A 21,778-nucleotide genomic window follows, 5' to 3' on the forward strand; every position below is an offset into this window, starting at 1 on the left:
AGTAAGTAATCTTTAGCCATAATATCTTGCCTTCTAATGGCATAGTTGGTTTGCTCCTCTCTAAAACTGTCTTGTTGGTAACTTTGGTTGTCCATGGTATTCGCAGCATTCATCGCCAACACCATAATTCGAAAGCATCTATTTTCCTCCTGTCTTCTTTCTTTAGGGTCCAGCTTTTGTATCCATAGCTTGTTATGGGGAAGACAATGGTGTTGACTAGCCAGTATTTTGTATTAAGGCTGATATTTTTACTTTTCTATATTAGGTTCATGCTTAACATTGCTTTCTGGCCCAACAGGAACATACAAAACAAGAAAGCTATTTTTATAGCAGTTGCATTCAGATACAAAATATATACGATACAAGCAATGCACTTATGTAGAAGATCACAATTAGACTTCATCCACCATTATCTATTAATATTTAATGTAGAATTATAGAATTGTACAATCAGAAGGGACTGAACATTTCCAAGTCCCTCAGGCTTTCATCACGCAGCTTGGTCCCCAGACCCCCGGATCATTCTCGTCACTCTCCTCTGAAGCCTCTCAATTTTGTCCACGTCCTTTTTGAAGTGAGGCCTCCAGAACTCCACACAGCACTCCAGATGGGATCTAAATAAAGTTTAAAAGACAAACAACAAACAGTTATTAAGGCCAACTTCAATGATTTCCTAAGAGGAACAATTCATCGGAAGATATATGAGTAGAGTATCTTTGTGCTGCATTTTGGCAGCTACTAGATATGCCTTGAAGAAGAGCAAGAGATGAAACCATCTTCTCTAAATATGTGGTTTTTCTGGAGCAGGGGTAGTCAAACTGTGGCCCTACAGATGTCCATGAACTTCAATTCCCGTGAGCCTCTGCCAGCATTTGGCATGGACATCTGGAGGACCACAATTTGACTACCCCTGCTCTAGAGGAACATTTCTCAACTTTTTTACCATTAAGAAACCCCTGAAACATTCTTCAGACTTTGATAAATTGCAAAAGTGGTTAGATTATTCAGAATATAGTTGGAAAGTATAGCTGTGTACATGCCCACCCGGGGCCCCTCCCTTTCCCAGGCCCATCATTGGCCATTTTGGGTGGGGGCCTGGGTCAACATGACCATATATGGTTATATTACCCAATAGATAATACACTCCCATCCATTCAGGAAACCCTTCCAGGGCTGTCAAGAAACCCCAGAGTTTCATGAAGCTCTGGTTGAAAAGACCTGGTGTAATAGCTCTGCTAATAATTTTTTAATGGCAAATTACAGAGGTATTATATGGATAAGGGGATGGTATAAGGGAAAGACAAAATGTGCTATACTGTTGGTTCCATTAGTATTTCCCTGTTTTTCAGATATGTCCTTATTTTCTGGTCCTTGTCCCAGTTAAATCCAGGGATGCTTGAATATTTAGGGTTCAATTTAGGATAGAATCATAGAATCATAGAGTTGGAAGGGGCCATACAGGCCATCTAGTCCAACCCCCTGCTCAACGCAGGATCAGCCCTAAGCATCCTAAAGCATCCAAGAAAAGTGTGTATCCAACCTTTGCTTGAAGACTGCCAGTGAGGGGGAGTTCACCACCTCCTTAGGCAGCCTATTCCACTGCTGAACTACTCTGACTGTCAAAATTTTTCCCCTGATATCTAGCCTATATCGTTGTACTTGTAGTTTAAACCCGTTACTGTGTGTCCTCTCCTCTGCAGCCAAAGTCAATAGTCTGCAAGATGCTTGAACATTTTTTGCATAATTAAATCGTATAGAATAGTTTGATAGGCAGTGTTTCTACATGGCCTGGAGAAAGTTCTAGTTTCCCCTCTCCCCTGGACTCAAGCATGTAAATCAGTGGTCCCCAACCTTTTTGAGGCTGGGGACTGGCAGGGCAACTGCCCACTCGCGCCCACTGCGCATGCGCGGCCCGGCCGCGGCCCTGATTCCCTCTCCCCCCTTCCCGCAGTAAGAAGCTTCCCGGGCTGCAAGCTTGCAGCCTGGGAAGTTTTTTACTGTGGGGGGGGAGAGGAAGCCGTGGCCCGGCGCTGGGCCGCGGCCCGCGGGTTGGGGACCACTGATGTAAATAGTGAAAAATCAATAAGTAAGCTGGTGATTATAACCTAATGCATAAATGTGTGCACATTAAGGTTCAATGGAGTACACGTACTTTAACAATTGATGATGGATTCTGGGACAATTATTTTCCCCCCATGAATAAGTAATGATGAGTAATAGATTTACAAAATAGCTGTGCATGTAAGCTTTGTCAGAGGGAATCTATAAAACAAAATTTTATATTTAATATAACAGAAAGACCCCATAGTAAAATTATTCCAAAAATATTTAAAACAATATTAAAAGCACGGGATCAAAATTGATTACAAAATAGGTATATATTTGTCAATATGCCATATAAGGTGAATAAATTATACACTGCACACAAAACAACTATTTTTTAAATAGAATATAGATGAAGTAAAATACTGACCAGAATATGCACCAGGTGCGGGAAATATCCACAGCACATAAATTCATTCCCAGTAGGGAATGACACAGCATTTTTGCTACTTTCAGCAATTAGCTGAGCAAAGTCAGAAGTCCCAGATCAGAGTTTAACCTATGAGGTGCCAAAGTCCGTAACCTTAATATCCACTCTGTTTCTTTTTGTAATTTGACCTATAGCTTGGTGTACAAAGCTTTTATTGATATAATTGGACTTTATAATAGTTAGATTTATATAACTCCCATTGGATAGTCCCAGCACCTACTGGGCTTCTGTGTCCATCTTTATACAGCTGTTGCTGTATAAACATAAAAGGCTAAGGCCTAAGTGGGCAGAGAGTGGGCGGGGCCAGCCCGGGTGAGGGCCCAATCAGAAGGTGTGAAGCGCCTTCTGATTGGGCCCTCACCAGGACTGACAAGAGTTCTTGAGGGTGAGGGCCCAATCGGAAGGCGTTAAATGCCATTGAGTCCAACCTCCAAATTGCTGTTTTTCTCCAGGGGAACTGATCTCTGAAGTCTGGAGATGAACTGCAATTTCGGGGAAACCCCAGGCCCCAACTGGAGGCTGGCTTTCCTAGCCAATTGTCCTGCTTTACCCTATTATCCTTTAAATATTTTTTTCTGGTTTCATGTTGCTTGTTTTAGGATTTTGAGCACTTCCTGAGTTTATTTCTGGTTCTATTTTTTTCTTTTTATCTCATGTTGTTTTATTGCATTTCTCCCTGTGTTTTGCTGCAGGTTTTATCTTGCTATTTTGTTTTATTTTTTATTAATATTTTTGTAAGCCAGTGGACATATATGTGCAGAGGTGTGGTATAAATGTTTTAAATGAAAAGAAATTAATTAACTCTTGTTATAATAAATGGAATTTACAAGTGTTTATTCATGACTAGTATTTTCAAAATACAGTACAATAATCAGTAGAAAAAATGCTTTCCAAATATGAAACGAACAAAATAAATTTTGGCATATGCACAGTGCACCAAAAAAAGAGAAGAGAATTGTAGCTGCATCTTAGCCAAACATCTGTGTTCTCCAATAACCTTTAATGTGCAGTTTATCTTTGGATAGTACTTATTCTCAGAAGTTAAATACTGTTGTCACTTTTTCTTTGTTTTCATCAGATATTTCATCCTTAGATTATTTCACGCCCACACTTGCATTTCTTCAGCCTTCCTTGTCTCCCTCAAATTATTCTGCATGAATGAAGCTATATGAAAGTAAACAAGGAAATAAATACAGGTATTTACATAGCCGCTTTTTGTTCAAGACAAAAAGCTTCTTAACTTACAACTGAAAAATATTTTGGCAAATACCAAAGATCTCTGAGATTACCAGATGACTTGGAAACAACGTTAAGAATTCTGCCTTGGTATGTTGCAAAACCACACTATTAAGTTGGGGAGTGCTTTAAATAGGTGTTGTTCTACAGAACTGGAATAGGATTACATGAGTTATTGTTCTGCGACTTCTAATTTCCAAAAAAAACAAGACCAGAACAAATCCGATCTCTATGTATACACGGATGAAAATGGGATCGTTTTATTGACTTTAATCAAATAATTCACAGTAAATAAACAATACCAGTGTCTAAAGAAGTATCTACCTACGATGAAACAGGCTCTTGACTACAATAAGTGATACCACAATAGATGCCTTAGTCTTTAAGGTGCTGGTAGAAACTTAGTTGTTCTTCCACCAAAGGACTAATGTGGTTTATTACTCTAAATAGAGCTAATCTGACATAAGATACATAAAAATGGAATGAGGAGAAATCCCACCATTTCTCAAGTCAAGAGAATCAAGGAAGTATTATCATCATGGTCTATATATATATGGGCAAAAATGTGAGAACTCCTTGATGGTGTTGGGAACTGCCATTGTCACAGCCAATTTATGGCAAGCCTTCATGGGCTTCTCAATGCAAGAGATGTTTAGAGGTGGCTCGCCATTGCCTGGTTCTGCATAGTGACCCTGGAATTTGCATGGTGGTTTCCCATCTAAGTACTAACCAGAGACAACCCTTCTTAGCTTCTGAGATCTGATGAGATCAGGCTAGCCTGGGCTATCCAGGTTAGGGCAAGAAATCCTCAAGTAATTCATTTTCTTGGTATAGGGAAATCCCATGTATCCTGATGTAATTACAGAAGCAAATGTGCAGAGTCACGTACCTGTTGAAAGATCTAGTCCATGTATAAAATATTGCATGGCTCTCTACAGAAGAGCTTCATCCTGTAATAATTCTCCAATGGAACATTCCACGCATCAGCTTGGATCCATATCCTGTGGAACATTTCACACATCAACTTGGTAATAATATCTTCTCAAGAATACATAAGCTGCTATTTTTTAATATCCTGTCTAACAGTAAGACATAGCTGATTCATGAAACAACATGGCACACATTTCTTCAAATGTTGCAATCATGCCTATTGTTAAAGAGAAGATAATGAGCTAAACTAGTACAGATTCAACAAGTTAAAATTTCTTCAATGGTATTGTTAGAAACAGCTGTAGTAGAATACACATAATTCACATAATGCTGCCATCATAATGAAATAATGAAACAGATGCATTCCCTGTACATGGTGTTCTATGTACAGTTTTCACGCTTTTCATTGCTTTTAATCTATCCATTGACTGATTGTTTTTTTAAACATTTATTAACTTCCCCTCTTCTATGTGGAGCTCAAGAAACCTTACAATATAAATAAAATACCTAGAGTACATAAAAATATTTAAAACCACCTTTTAGGACTGCTTTAACTGAATGCTGCCCTAAATAAAACTATCTTCAGCTACATCCTAAACACAGAATGTGAGGGGCCAGGCACACTTCTTTGGGGAGGTTTGACAAACTTGAGTCTGCTAGTGAAGAGTCCCTCTCTCATGCAGACACCAAACAATCTTCTTTGATCTATGGGACATTCTGGACTGGAGAGCTTCTCCCTATGATCTCCATTCCCAGGCAGGGACATATGGGGAAAGCTCATCCTTCAGGTAACCTGTTCCTAAGCAACGGTTTTGGTGGCTGCATCCAATTTGTACCTGTTGAACTGTCACCCAGTTTCCCAGCTTGTTGCACACATACATTGATAACTGCAGTTGCATTGTACGTAATTCAGAGGTGCCTCTAACCAACATATTTTGTCAAAATAAATTCCTATGGGGTAAAGGGAGAGAGCAGTTACAGGAAAGAGACAGCCTGCTTTATAGTTCTGTAATAAGACTCATGATTTTAGAATCTTCAATAAAACTCAACCTGAAAGTGAGCCCAAACTGATGGGTGTGTGCTTCTGTGATACCATGTTGAATTTAAACAATAAATACATTTGTGTTACAATAGTTAATAAATGTGTAATTGTTCTAGAGTTAGGAAGCAATACTGTAAGGAATCTTTTCCCTATAGGAGAAGAGACATTGAGAAATGGGGGGGTGTTGTTTTATGGAAGACGTTGCTGCTCTGTTATCTAATTTATAGAATGGTCATCAACAAGTCACCTAGTATACTTTCCAGCAGAAATAAGTGGCCATTTGTTGTTGTTGTTAGGTGCAAAGTCGTGTCTGACCCATCGCGACCCCATGGACAATGATCCTCCAGGCCTTCCTGTCCTCTACCATTCCCTGGAGTCCATTTAAGTTCACACCCACTGCTTCAGTGTCTCCATCCAGCCACCTCATTCTCTGTCGTCCCCTTCTTCTTTTGCCCTCAATCGCTGCCAGCATTAGGCTCTTCTCCAGGGAGTCCTTCCTTCTCATGAGGTGGCCAAAGTATTTGAGTTTCTGGCCTTCTAAGGAGCTGATCTCCTTTAGGACTGACCGGTTTGTTCACCTTGCAGTCCAAGGGACTCGCAAGAGTCTTCTCCAGCACCAGAGTTCAAAAGCCTCAATTCTTTGACGCTCAGCCTTCCTTATGGTCCAACTTTCGCAGCCATACGTTGCAACTGGGAATACCATAGCCTTGACTAAATGCACTTTTGTTGGCAGGGTGATGTCTCTGCTTTTTAGGATGCTGTCTAGATTGTGGCCATTAGTGGGAGCCAAAAGCGGGAAGCACATGTAAAGGAAAGACCCAAGCACTGTTCATACCCTTCCTTCAGAAAACCAATTATTACCCCCCAAGTAATCAGTTTGGTTGTAAGGGAATGGTGTGATTTTTTTATAGTTGTTTTCACCAACACAATTTCATTCATTCACACACACAAATGCAATACCTTTATTGGCATAAATATTTCATTCACCTGTGGTACTTTTCATATGGGAAGGGTGGAGGGAGAAGCCCCCATATCTCAGAGAGAGAGAGAGAGAGAGATGTTGACAAAGAAGAGTTATGTCCTCACAGTGTCTGTCTGCAGCTTAATGCTTGGCATCATACAGATGTTTGGGCTCCAGCAACAGAATTGCTGAAATCTGGTGCCGATCCCCAGCCAAAACCACAGCATTCTGACTTCTCCCTTTTATAGATCTTGGTTTTATACTAAGCACCAGGCCGTTGTTACAGTGATCTACTTCTCAGAATGTTAATAACTATTGGAATTTGCCTCTGTACATAGCTAGGGGTGTCAATATCAATACAGATCAAAGATCTGTGGGTGAGAAGAGAAGCTGCTTTTTACTACCCAAAGGAGTCTATCCCAAGTGGCATACAATTGCCTACTCTTCCTCTCCCCACAACAGAAACCCTGTGAGGAAGGTGAGGTTGAGAGGACTGTTATTAGCCCAAGGCTACCCAGCTGGCTGCATGTGGAGGAATGGGGAATTAAACCTGGTTCTCCAAAGTAGAGGCAACTGCTCTTAATCACTACACCAAGAAGTAAGATAGAACTCCTAGTTGGTTCTAGAATAGTTTACAAAAAGCTAAGTGAAGGATTCTAGCGTTGTGAATGATCAAGTAGTAGTTTCTAAAAGTGGGTTTGCAGCACATGGATAATCTTTATTGTTATCAGTGGAACACTGGGGGGCTTTCCGCACCGGGATCCTTGTAGCAAATTGTTTGCTGAACGAAAAATCGCCATTTAAAATAGTGCAATTCGTCATTATGCATACCTGCCTTTGTAGTGGAATCCAGTTGCGTTTCCATCGTTTCCCACAAGCTTCCGGTCTCAGCAAAAATCGCTAGAAAGGAAGCGCTATTGCCGAGCTCGTCCCGCCCCTGGCCATCAAGCAGCCAATGGGCAGCCGTTAGCATGCTCCCAAACAGCCCCTTTCCCTTTAAGAAAGGTTTTAAAAAAAAAAACACACACCCATTGCAACGAATATGTGTTGATTCGTTGCAACGGAGAGACCCATCAGCTGGCAGGTGTGTTTGAGCTGTCGTTTCATCGTTGCCACGCTCTCCCCGAGTGAAAAAAAAAATCCCCCCCCCTCACGGGCCCGATTTTCGGCCGAAAACAGTGTAAAAAATAAAGGGAAAATACATCAGCAAATGGGCTTCTCTGTTGTTTGTGCTTAGTGACTAAACAGCTCTGGGGAGGGAGTGAAGCCGGGGAAGCCTCTAAACAGGCTTGCTGGTGGGTTGAACTTCGCTCGCTCGGAGAAAAAAAAATGGCGATCGCTTCGCCGGAAGATCAGAGGAGAGAGCCAGGGGGAGGGACTTTGTAGAAACCACAATGGTAACGCACAGAACTTTCCCGCTAGTGTTGCAGATTGGTTGCAGGAGTGTAGCGCTTTCCGGAGGGTGAATCCACTTTTGGGGATTTCCCTGAAAGCGCTACAAGGAAGCGCTTTTTGCGGATCGGTTTCAGGTGTGTGGCAGATTGTCAACGACGTTGTGCATAATGGCAAATCAGTAGCGTTTTCAATTGGCAACCATTGTGCGATTTTGAAGGCGTGCGAAAAGCCCCTGGCAATCCATTACTGAGTGGAGGCACAAGCTAAAGCATTATATTTTAAAAGTCTGCAAATGTATTGGTGACAGCCATTTGGATAGGAGGCTCCTCAAACAAGAGTGCTAACCACACAGTATAGATCTTTCATAATTTAAGGCGGCAGGGGTAGTCAACCTGTGGTCCTCCAGATGTTCATGGACTACAATTCCCAGGAGCCCCTGCCAGCAAATGCATTTGCTGGCAGGGGCTCCTGGGAATTGTAGTCCATGAACATCTGGAGGACCACAGGTTGACTACCCCTGATTTAAGGTATCATGGGGGATGACAGGTGTCAAGGATTCTGGCCCCTTATGTAGATGTTCCATGTAAGGGACAAGAATCCTTGTTGGTTAATTTTTTACTTAGAGTTGTAACCCGGCACTAAAGCATAAGCGGCTTAATGTGCAGATACCAAGCTGTTCAGCATAACACTGAAGGCAAATCTGAACAACTCTTGAAGTGATCCAATCAGGAACCTGCCTCTCATGTAACTGGGAATATTCAGTATAGGTAAGTTTGCCTGGCAGTTATGACCATATCAACATTGCTTACGCACAAACTTTAGTAAGTGAAACATGTATGCACGCACTCAAGAGTGTCACAATAAGCAGTGTTGCATCCTTCTAGGACCCTTAACTTCAGTTTATTTAGAAGCAGGCGTCTAGGTCCCTCCTGGGACCTGGTGAGGGATGTGGTGGGAGGGACTTAACAGGAGTGGGAGGGAGGCCCAGGCAACATTGGCAGTGGCAACACAGATATGTCACTTCCGGCAGGCACTGAAAGTGATGTCATCACAGTCGACCATTGTGGCAGCATACAGGTTTTTTTGGCAAAAAATATAATGGTAAAAATGGCTTCTATCATAAAATTTTCCCCAAATACAAGAGCATCATCTGGATGTTGCCAGTGTGACAATGTTAATTCCTGTGTGTGCTGGAAGTGATGCTGCCATATTGCCAGCATCATCACCTGAGCTTTCCTCTGTCTCCTGGCATGTTCCCCCAGATGGCCAGCTGATCAGCAGTGAGAGAGTAAAGCCTGGAGAGGGTGCCCCTGCCTCCACTTTGAGGGACTAGGAACCCTTCTTAGAAGTGTGTAACTCTGCTTTGAATGGATTTGTGAAATCATATGCATAGGTATGTAATTCCATTAAAATGCAGAACTTTTCTACTATTGTTTCTCTACCTGTCTACACATACGATCATGTAGAAAAATCAGCAGGGTTTGCCTCTGTGAAGCAATCAATCCTAAGCAAATAAAAACAGATGCTTTCTAACACATTTGCAATATTCATAGTGGGAGTCTGAATGCATACATATTACTGTATGTACAAAATTAATTGATTGTAATTACTTATTCTGATTTTAAAAATTAAATAATTGAAAGAAGACAAGAGAGTGTGGGGCTGAATAATGAATGATTATGATTTATTCAGTGTGCTTACAACGATAGTTCTGAACAGTTCAGTTATGCTATTTCAGTGTTGTCATCCATGGAATTCAGTACTGATGCTGTAGAACTTGCCAGGTACACATGTAAGGGCATGGCATAGCTGACCCAAATAAGCAATTTTTCCCCTTCTCAAGTCCAAAAACAAATGGGTGCATAACTCGAAAATATCTCCAGGAAGCTTTAACTTGCAAGATTGGCACTTAACACAGTTGATCATACTAGGCCTTAGTCAACTTGGCAGCAAAAGAGCAGTCATATTTTTCACATGGATGAACGGTTCCTGAACAATTTCTCCAATATATTATGCACAAACAAGCTTTTCTTCCTCATCAAGGATGCAGCTCCTGCCTTCCCTTTGGTGCCTCCCCATATCAACAGAGACAGTTATTGTAGCACCTCTGGCAGAGTGGATACTATTCAAACCCAAATGGTGCATTCTCCCCCCCCCCCCCCCCCATGGATTGATATAATTGAGACTAGAGAATTATTGTTAAAGCAATATAATTACTCTGGGCTGCACTTTGACTGCTCCCCTCTGCCACTGTGAAAAAACACAAAATATTTTTCTTCTTTTCTTTTTTTCTCCACTGGTTATGCTACCAACCTCCTACAATGACAGATGCAGCAAAGATGGTCCCAATATTGTATTGGCTGCACCGATAAAGTATACAAGAAGATTGGCTGCATGAGAGCTGTTCTTATTACAGTAAATGCACAAACAATCCATGTACAATTTTACACTTTATTGTAAGTGTATTGTTCTTCATATGTGCATTGAATAAATGTTATGCTGCAGTCAACACACATATGGCTAAATATGTGACATGAATTATCCAGTTATCCAGATTCCAGTCCTCAGTTTCACTCACAACATGAACTTTCATTAGCTCTTTCTTACAAACATGTACATGCAAGTACTGTGTTCACAGTTAATTTGTGAACTGAGCTATGGAAGACTGCTTGCCTCGCACATAGAAGGCATCTTGCATATATTTCCTTCTTTTGCTGTTGAGGCATACTCTTGGGCAGGTGGGCATTCATAGGTAGTATAACATTGATTCCCTAAACTCATCTGATCTCTTACAGAGTAGGGAATGTCTCAGTTATCACAAGTGGGGGATGAGAAGCTCAGGATCTTGCAAGTGCTGATAGCATGAGAGGCAAAGCAAGATTCAAGACAGCCAGTGTGATCTTGTCAATGGAGAGAACCACAGATACTGTTGACTGGCATTTAGGGAGGTCTGCCCATGTCACCTCCCCAAGGCTGTTGTCTTTGGCTTGGTTATGCTGTCTGCTTGGGTTGTTTTGTTTCAGATTGTATCTCATTCTCAACGTATAACCATGCAAATCAGGATGAACACCAAGGTATTTAGGGATGTATAAGGTAGAAATTGGCAGTTTGGGGGAAGAGAGTCATCTTTTTATGAGATGAGAGTGATACCAAGCGAGGTCAGGGTACCACAACAGAAACTGCTATCCCAGATAGAGAAGACATACAATGGCAGTTCCCATTGAAATTGTTACCTAATATTTTCTTCTGTTCTGGGAGAGAGATTGAGGAAAACGATGGGAACTATTACCCATAACAAAACATTTATGAGGAGAGAAAATGTTCCCCATTTTACTGCCATTCACTTAGTTGCTGATGTTCTTCATAAAATGGTAGACTTACAAAAACCCAGCTCATGTGTTCTGCCTTCCTTCCACATATAGTGGCAAATTATTATTTTTCTTTCATATCTAAAATATAAGGCCTCACTCCAATGTCAAACTCAGACCCAATTTAAGTATTTCACAGAAGGTTTCATAACTGTGCTGTGAGACAGGTTATAATGAAAGATATTATGTATATATGGAGATACTCCATGAACTTCATATATGAATGGGAAACTTCCCTCACCCCAAGCTACTCTGGCTCTCTCTAGAACTCTTAAATTAACTGCAGCAACATTCTGGCTCTTGAATGCAGAGCAGATGCAGCTCCCTGTTTCTTCCTGTCATATGCCAGACCAAGGCTGAGATAATCTGATCCAAGCAACACAGTTTTTGGTGGCTAACATGCACCATATACTACTGAATAAATGAGGTCCAGGACTGCGGCCAGTCGACATTATTTATTAACCAATTAGTTCCTTAAATGAAGGGGAGTGGAGGAAAAAAACCTGGAAATAATTTTTAGAACTAAGGAAAACTGTCACTTTTCTCTGCGATGGGAGAAAATGGATGCTCTTACTGCAGTTTTAGAGCACTCTAAAGAGAATATATTACCTGATCACTAAGGGTATTATATGTCACAAATCATGACTGAAATCTTTGACTATGTGAAAAAAACACAGATTTGGATTATTTACCAGTTATGTACTTTTAAGATTTACTTGGGAATATTTTTACCTTGATGTTATGTGTATGATGCTAGATGTTGTGTGTATCATGGGGGTGCTGAAAATGGAAATCCCATGCCAAATTCTTGCCTTTCTTCACATAGTGTTTAAGCCTACTTACCACTTGTGCGATGCTTTCACAAATGGATGGTTATATTGCAACTTTATGAGACAAGATCATAAACTAAACCATGGTGAGTGCCAAGGGGACAAGTACCTGCTAGGAAATGCTTTGCCCATTCTTTGCTACTCCTGGGAAGGTAAAGTCCATGACAGAGTGTAATTGTGAATGATTCTGATTGTTTCTGCTGTGTTTTAAGGTAGCGATCCCCAACCTGTGGGCTACGGACCACATGTGGTCCTTCAACTAATTGGAGGTGGGCCCCGAAGGACGCCTTCTCCCCCCCCCCCGGCCCTTTACAACACACTTCATTGTTGTGGCGTGTCTGTATCTTATTTTGAAGGGATGTTTAAACATTACCATAGCGATCAGAGAGCGCTAGGGCAGTGGTTGAGAGTAGAGGAGTAAACTACCCCCCCACCGGGCCTCAGTAAAAGGCGTTGAGTGGTCCCCGGTGAGTGGTCCCCAGCGTTGAGTGGTCCCCGGTGATAAAAAGGTTGGGGACCACTGTTTTAAGGGGCAAGTTACTCATTCCTTTGACTACCTGGTATCTTCTAAATCCCCCACCTAGCTTTAATGGCTTCCTCTTATTTCTACTGATTATTCTTCCAACCTCCCTTTTTAAATAAACAAAGAAATTTCTAAGCTGGCGATGGCAAAAAGTTTTATTCAGAACTAGTTCCTAGGTATAAAACCTCGTTTTCGTATTTTACTTCCTCAGTAAACTTATTTCTGAATTGTTTTTTTTCCAGGGATACAAACAAAGTCTTCAACCCACTATCTAATTCTTATATTTTATATACCTTATATTTTATATTTTAAGTCATATAATTTGGGTCTATTAGTATCAAAGATCCATAAAGGTAACATTTTATAAATGGGGTCAAATTATATGACTTAAAATATAAAATATAAGGTATATAAAATATAAGAATTAGGTAGTGGGCTGAAGACTTTGTATCCCTGAAAAAAAAACAACAATTCAGAAATAAGTTTACTGAGGAAGTAAAATACGAAAATGAGGTTTTATACCTAGGAACTAGTTCTGAATAAAACTTTTTGCCATCGCCAGCTTGGAAATTTCTTCCTGTTTATTCATCTTCAGCTGACGGGTCGTCAAAAATAATGACCACTGCTAAAAAGAGGCATGTCGCATTAACAATTGATGGTAAAGAGATCAAATGCGTTCAAGAATTCATTTTTCTTGGATCACAAATTGATGGGGTGGTGATTGTAATATAGAAATAAAATGTCAAATTTTTCTGGGCCACTCAGCAATGATGAGCTTGAACCGAGCATGGATAACCAGACATAAGCCTAACTACTATATGTAAATTAGTCAGATATTAATATTTCCAACAGCCACTTATAGCTGTGAAAGTTGGACGATGAAAAAATCAGACAAGAGAAGAATTGATTCATTTGAACTCTGGGGTTGGAGAAGTCTTCTGTGGGTTCCATGAACAGCAAAATTCACATACAAGGAAATACTACAGTACATATATCATTGGTAGGCAAAATGACGAAGCTCCGACTCACTTCCTTTGGCCATATCATGCGATCCAACTCAATGAAGAAAGCAATTATGCTAGGATTGGTCAGTCAAAAAAGGAAACCAGGCCGACAAAGAACATAGTGGTTGGATGCAACCCAGATGGACACCAGCCAGAACATTGCATGGCTGAGGGAGGCGGTGTGGGATCGAGGATCATGGCGGCAGCTGTGCCATGGGATTGTCATATGGTCAACATAAGTTTTGTTCTTATTTGCATTTTGCACTGCAATTTCCTTACCTTGTATGTGGAAAATGTAGCCCAGGGTTCTGCTGGGCTACTAAAATAATGGACCTCTGTTCAGGATTGTTATGTTTGCTTCCATTACAGAGCAGAACTTGTGTATCTCCTCTTCCTACTCCCATCTCCTATTAATTTTACCCAGTTCTCATGATTGCTACTACTCTGTCTTGTGTTTTCTCACTTTTTGTGAGAGGTTTGGAACACAATGACCTAATTCTTCACCCTAGAGTCTTGTCTGTATGTTAATTTTGCTACTTGGAGGCCACTTGAGGGTTCCATGTGACTGCCCCTTGGGGGTGGCCATAGCATTGCAGAGGTGTCTGTTGTGTTGAGGCTATCCACTGGATAAGGTTTAGTGCAAGTACTTCTGAACAGGGGAGAAGTGAGCAAACAGTATGCTAGGTCTGATATTTGTATGTCCTTGGTTTTGTACATCAAGTATGTTCTACATATGTGCAGCAATTTTAACTGTTTTGCCACAAAGTTTAGTAATGCAGTCATTGATACGTTTTCCAAAATATATGCAATGGGTGTGAATTTTGGGCTGCATTGCTTCTCTTGAAAAGAAATTCATAGGAAAAGAGCCAAATGGTTCTCGCAGGGAAGATAAATTTTTGCTGCAGACAGGTTGTACAATAACATCTGCTGTTGTAAGATTTGTGCAGGACAATGAGGGACAGCAGAAAGCTATAAAGAATTAGACTTAAATAAACGAAGCCTCTGAGATATATATGAGCTGTCTCTTCCTGTTTTTGTCCCACAGTTGAGCACAATAGTGAACCAATCTTGATAAGAGCCTTTCAGTTCAAATGTAAACAGATTAAACTAAGTGTTGTTCTACTATATAACATCCCACAGTTTGCACTCCATAACCATCTACTGTGCTGTTAAATTATAAGCAAACCATTTATAATGCTACCTGGCACAGTACGTGCCAAAAATCTGTACCCAGGATTTGCTTGTTTAGTTGTGGGACTTTCCACATCCTGTTGGCTTGTCTTCCATCCTTAGATCATTTTTCTTATGTTTAATATGTTTAATAAATACATAAAATCTCATTGCATGGTGTGTGTTCCAACCATAAATATAAGGAGAACTGCAAAATTCAGTGCTGGAGGTCGATGCGATTATAAAATGGACATTCAACCATTATGGATAATAGTGTATCTTGATACATACTAATCTTTGTGGGACATGGAATGGATGAAGGAATAGTGATATGGGGAGAAGAAAAAGAAGGCACAAACATCTCTTATAATCAAATCTTTAAAAATCTTTTCTGGGCAGGAATTACAGAAGACAAGAGGCTGAACCATTTGCATCTAAGCATGTTCTTCAAAACAGTGAATTTTGGGGCCATTCTTAGGAATGGGGTGTTTTAATGTCTTCATTCCTGCTTTTTCAATGGAGCAACTTGTCATTTCATAATGATTTAAATCACAAAGGGTGCAGGAGGAAGGGGTTGAAACCCCCTCCTCTGATAGTTAAAGCGACCATTTTTGTTTATTGATTTACATTATTTATAATATGCCTTACTCATGGGGACTCAGGGCAAATATGCCTGCATGTGGAGAGGGATGGTATATTAAAACAAACAAATAAATAAATAAATAAAATCAACAGGATTTCAGTAAGCAAAGCAATAAGATTTAGATTAAAAACAAGCAGAACTTTGAAAACAGAGCTGAAACAGAGCACAAGCATTAACATGACAAATTGAATGATGAGGTGACAGTAGGATCCTTCTTATAGCAATAGTGAGTATGTTCTATACAGTTTATAGTCCTTCCCAGTTCCTTTACCAAAGCATCTTTCTGAACAGTACAGCCCTAATTATCTCTGTACAAAAGACCCTTCCTGAACAACTCACTGCCTCATAGTTAGTGGAAAGCCAGGAAGGTGGAAGGCATTCCATAAAGTGGGGACCACAACAGAAAATGCACATTTACCAGCTGTGGCTGATTTTGCCTGTTTGCAGGGTGCCATGGAAGATCACAGAGGGTTTTTGAAAATGTCCTAATGATGGCTCTGCCTTGTTTGGTATATTTATAACCATCATTATAGACAAACACACAAAAACTGGCTATGTCAATCCAAGTTTGACCCATCTGCCTCAGAGCACCTAGCTACAGTGATCCATGCGATGATTACCTCCAGGACTGATTTATGTAACTCACTCTAAGTGGGCCTTTCCTTGTCCTTAACCCAGAATTTGCAGTTGGTGCAGAAGACAGATGCTAGAGTCCTCACTGGAGGGCCCATATCCAGCCTGTGCTGAGATAGCTCCATTGGCTGCCAGTTGCAGATCAAGTTCCAGATAAAGTTCAAGGTTCTGGTGTTAACCTTTAAGGCTGTCCACAGTCTGGTCCCCTCATATCTGAGGGACTGACTATTGTCTTATGCTCCTTTGCAAGGCTTTATACTCTGTGGGTACAAAACTGTTGGTGGTCTCCAGCCAATGAGATAGCTTTGACCAGAGCCAGGTCCTTTTTGGTCCTGGCCCCAACCTGGTAGAACCCAAGGGCCTGCAAGAAAGAGCTCTTCCTCCAGGCATTTGGTTGAGGCCAGGGCAGTTAAGATCAGGGGCCCTTTCTCAGCTCAGTCATGACATCCCCCTGAGGCACTGGGTGGGAGGTTGTTGAGTGGGAAGGGGAAGTTGAGATTTCAGTGTTCACCATCAGGGAAGGTCAGACTCAGAAACCTTTATTGGGATAGTATCTGGGAGGGTCAGGGTTTTAAGGTGGAGATCTTTTAATTGTTTTATTGTGGGGTTTTATTCTTTGTAAGCTGTCAGGAGCCAACATGCTGGGAGCAGCAGATAAGAAATCAATCAAACAAACAAACAAATGTTCATTTTCCCAAGTATAAAATTTGGATTCCTAATAATTTTATTCTCTCTTATTCGTGTCTCTGATTTGAGCTGCTGTAAAAACTTGGAATTTCCTTTTATCCCCCAAATAGTCAAAATTTATTTCTTTTTTTCCTTCTACTGCAAAGACAGTAGCTTGTTTGTTAGTTTGTTTCCCCAGCTTCATTATTGTTGTACTTTTCTCTCCAGTTTGGTGTAGTGGTTAGGAGTGCGGACTTGTAATCTGGCATGCCAGGTTCGATTCTGCGCTCCCCCACATGTAACCAGCTGGGTGACCTTGGGCTCGCCACGGCACTGATAAAACTGTTCTGACCGGGCAGTGATATCAGGGCTCTCTCAGCCTCACCCACCCCACAGGGTGTCTGTTGTGGGGGGAGGAATGGGAAGGCGACTGTAAGCCGCTTTGAGCCTCCTTCGGGTAGGGAAAAGCGGCATATAAGAACCAACTCTTCTTCTTCTTCTTCTTCTAAGCTATTCCTTCATTGGTTCCCAATTCCTTATCAGAAGCAATGTATTACTTTTTTGGTTTTACATTTCTTTTCCACTGCACACTATCTTCTCTCTATTTTTCTTCTCTGCCATCTCAACTTGTTCAGTCAGCATTCTTGTCATAAAATGTTGGATTTCTCCCCTTTCAGAGCTCTAACCCTGCTATCACCAAGAACCCCTCATTTTCTCTCCCTGAAAGAGTTGAAACAGTGACTGAAAACTTCTGGATTCTTCCAACTCTCCTTTTGTTTTCTTTAGTACCTGTTCCCATTGCCTAGTTATCTTTTCCCTGATCTTAGATTGTATGGCTATGGGTTAATTTCTTTTAAACTTATTGTACAGTTGCCTAGAGTTGAAGGTACTTTAATAGCAATATTAAATATGAGAGTCAGCTTGGTGTAGTGGTTAGGAGCAGTGGCTTCTAATCTGGCGAGCCGGGTTTGATTCTGCGCTCCCCTACATGCAACAAGCTAGGTGACCTTGGGCTCGCCACAGACTGATAGAGCTGTTCTGACTGAGCAGTAATATCAGGGCTCTCTCAGCCTCACCTCCCTTACAGAGTGTCTGTTGGGAAGGCAAGGCAATTATAAGCCACTTTGAGACTCCTTTAGGTAGAGAAAAGCATCATATAAGAACCAACTCTTCTTCAGTGGCACATAGTTTTGTTAGTATAACAATGAAATAAGGAGAATGTTCCCTGTGCCAGTGTGGGAACAACTGGTGTTTCTGGATCAAATATAAACTTAACATGGTTGGTCTGAAGAGGTTGTGACAATTTGACTGCTACAGTCATCTCTCTCTCTCTCTCTCTCTCTCTCTCTCTCTCTCTGTCTGTCTGTCTGTCTATCTATCTCTCGGCTGTCAAGTTGCAGCTAACTCCTGTCAACCCTGTGGGGTTTTCAAGGCAAGAGAAATTCAGAGGTGGTTTGCCAGTACCTGCCCTGAGTTGCAACCCTGGTATTCCTTGGAGATCTCCCATCCAATTACTGACCAAGGCTGCTTAGCTTTCAAGATCTGATGATATCAAGCTAGCCAGAGCAATGGGGGATTTTTTAGGTCACTACAAAGTACCTCCATTTTGTGATAGCTCCACATGAGGCTCTAACATCTGTAAGCTGTTTACCAGAGAGTCTTGGTCATATTGAGTGGAATTTTTCCATGCCAGCCCCAGAGACTGGCAAACATATGTGATGCTGTCAGGGAGGCTTTCCACTTGATTGGAGTGAGCTACAACAGTTTACAAATGATGCAGCAGTCCCTGCAAAGACCAACTACCACATGGAAACATTTTCAGCAGCTTCATGTGCATTGGGGAGGGGGTGTAACATCTGATTTGGTCCTTTATGAGTTACATGGTCTGAACTATGCACATTGCAAACGCTAGCTCACATGGGTGGGGTTGTAACAAAATAGAGTAGAATTGAAAATGTCAATCAGTGGCCCAACGGCTTTGACTTTCAGATATGCTGAACAATCCCAGCTTCTATTGATCACCTTCACATAAATGTATGCCTTTGAAAGCAAAGCTGTTTATGCCTTTCCATGAAATGAAGGGGGGGGGAGGCTCCCTAAAAAATCTTGCAGTTGTGTTTAAATAATGCCGTTCCTTGCTGAATAGCACTGACTATTCCCTCTGGTGCATTCTAGCTGGATGATGTAAAGTAGTTCGGGTGTGGGAGGCCATACCATGAAGCACAGGAAATAGCTTAAATCTTCTCAAATGTTTATAAAGTTAAGCAAATGAGAAACGGCTATAGCTGACACTGCCAACCACTATAGAGCCATTTTAGTGAGAAATCATATATATATATTTAAGAAGTAATAGTAATAGCACCTCTCTGAATCAGTATTGAAGTAAATGGTAGAGGGGAGGGGGGTCTATAATGAACTGATCAGGAAGATGCAAAGCACCATTATCCAGAATAGTTCTTATGCCTATGCACCCAAGTTTAACAATGGACCAGACACTCAGGAGCCTAGAAATTAATTGTTCTTTACTCGTCCAGATAGATGATCAAGATGGCGAGACCTCTGATTCCCAAACTGCGTGGAGCACACATGTGCCAGAAAAGAACTGCTAGACCCATTATGCACGGGGGGAATAAAGCATATTCGGGGTGGAATGGCAGCGACTAAAATCACCGATAACATTCGGTGCCGGCTGCAACCGGCCGCAGCTTCGGTGCATGCCATCGAAAAAGCCGCGTTAGCAAAACGCGGAAGAAAGCGCAGCTTCCGGGTGACTGGGGCGCAACCAGAAGTGGCGCCGGGATTGCCGCGTGCATAATCGGTAACTCTGAGTTTTGCCGCCCGTCCCGTCCATCCCGTCCCGTGCATAACCGTTGTGCTTCGCGTCCTCCCCCTCCGCATTTTCCATGTGACCCAAAATCGCCATTTCGGCGGCCGTGCATAATGGGCCCTAGTGAGTTATAGGAAATAATGGTCAAAGGTCCCAGTGAACCCAAAGTAGCCCCTCACCGAAGGAGGCTTTCTGCTGTGTCTCTGTACCTTGCCCTTTTCCCAGTCAGGTTTTCTGGGGATGGATAATTCTGTCCTGTTTGTATGTTAAACTAGAGCATTCAACCACTCTCTAAAGAAGAGCTGCAGCAGAATTACCTGCAAAAAAAAAATCCTTATAAGAGGAGGCTTGCCTTCACATTTCTTTGCAGATCAGTGCTCTGGGCCCGCAGTTTTCAAAGAGCAAGACCATTTAGATGACATTCTTCATTATGGATGGGAAAGGAAATTAATTTAAATAGCTTTCAAACAAGAATGTTTAGGATGCAGCTGTAAATCTCCTAGATGAAATAAATTTCTGGAGGGGAAAGGCATCTATATAGAATGAGAGCAAATGAGTTTTGTGCAGTACTGTGATAGCAGAACCACAAATCATAAACCCTGCACTAGTTCTGCCACAGACAAGCTAAGCATAAAAAAATATTTGTTTGCCAAAACAATCTTTTTTCATTCCTCACAGACTATTCAATGTACTGCTGATTCATAATCCTTTGTAATATATTGTCATTAAAAATTGCTCTTGGTTTGTCTTAGTAGCCCCAAATGGGCATGCATTACCAGTCTTGTTGATTTGATATGAGGTTTTTGTCCATGTTCAGCTAAGCTCTCATCTCAGTGGATCTGCTTGATATGCATGCATTTTATATCTCCCATAAAGCTTCTCTCACATAAAATCATCTACCCCGTGTATCTCAAACATCCATTTAACTTCCTCCAATTCATACTTTAATTCTAGCATCCCTTAGCTTTATAGGAAGCCTCAGTTTTGACCTGTCACTGTTGATTGTTCTGTTAATGGCTTTGCAGATTTTACTGAAAATTTTTGACATTAACAACCTGCCTCTCCTTAAAATACGGAATATTCCTCTAATAGTTTTTGCACATCAACATGAACTAGTATTACTGATTAGAATCCAGCATGAGCATCTTCTTGAAGCTCAACTTGGATAGCACCTTTTGACAACCTGACATCTCATCAGAACAAAGCTCCCTCCTTCTCATAGTGACATGTCAGAATGGGACTACAGACAACTTCATATATTAGCTTGCAGCTATTTTATTAGTTGTCTTCCTTTTCTTTTAACCGAAGTACTTCTCGCTTTGTGCATCATGATTGATTTAGGAGCAACTCAACGTGTGGCTAAAAACTATTCTCTGCATGTTAGATCTGCCATGATCAGACAGTTACGCTATATTAGACCATGAATCTGCCACAGAGTGAATCTTAAATGTGATGCCAAGAATTTTAAGAAATCTAACTCTCAGGTATTCTCTGAGCTAGCATCTAACTTAAGCTGAGTTGAGTAGCCTACACATATGAAAATATGTGGCACAGGCTGGTGCTGCTGTGAGCAGTATGGGGCTCAGTTTAAACAAGAAGCCAACTATATGGAACCCTGCACCGACAAGTTTTTCTTACATGTCTGATGTCCCAAGACAATGGGGATTCGAGAACTATAAGAAGATGAATTTGAGCCACCATTTGGGAGAAGTTTGAGGATGAATTTGAGCCATCATTAATGATGACACTGAAATAGCTATGTAGTGTAGAATACTAGATATATAATACTGTGGTGACCTAAGGTGATCTCAGTTAGACTCTAGAGTAATGGGGCCAGAGGAGGGGGACTTCAGATGCCACTGTCAGTAGATATTTTTGGGGAAGGTGCTTCTGCATAATTTGTTATGCTTAGCCAAAACTCTGATACTGAACTAAGACAGTGATTGCCACAATAGAACCCATAAGGAAGTATTATTCTGGGGTCTGTAGGAAGTGCTTGTTGGGGGGGGGGGGACCT

The 21,778-nt window shown here is 41.3% G+C and overlaps 1 long non-coding RNA gene across 3 annotated transcripts in view; it reads right to left on the bottom strand.

The window, feature by feature from the left end:
* Positions 1 to 478: 478 nt before the first annotated feature.
* LOC143841181 (uncharacterized) overlaps positions 479 to 21,778 on the bottom strand; it is a 38,643-nt gene continuing 17,343 nt past the window's right edge. Inside the window, exons 2-4 of one of the 3 annotated variants that reach the window (XR_013232613.1) lie at positions 4,659 to 4,770; positions 3,531 to 3,697; positions 479 to 614 (exon numbers count right to left, since the gene is read on the bottom strand). This is a non-coding gene — a long non-coding RNA (uncharacterized LOC143841181). Of the gene's footprint in view, positions 615 to 3,423; positions 3,698 to 4,658; positions 4,771 to 21,778 lie in introns of those variants that run through there. The other 2 variants (XR_013232611.1, XR_013232612.1) reach the window with 2 other exon arrangements.

The sequence above is a fragment of the Paroedura picta genome, chromosome 7 (genome assembly GCF_049243985.1).
Source record: "Paroedura picta isolate Pp20150507F chromosome 7, Ppicta_v3.0, whole genome shotgun sequence".
Lineage (NCBI taxonomy): Eukaryota > Metazoa > Chordata > Lepidosauria > Squamata > Gekkonidae > Paroedura > Paroedura picta.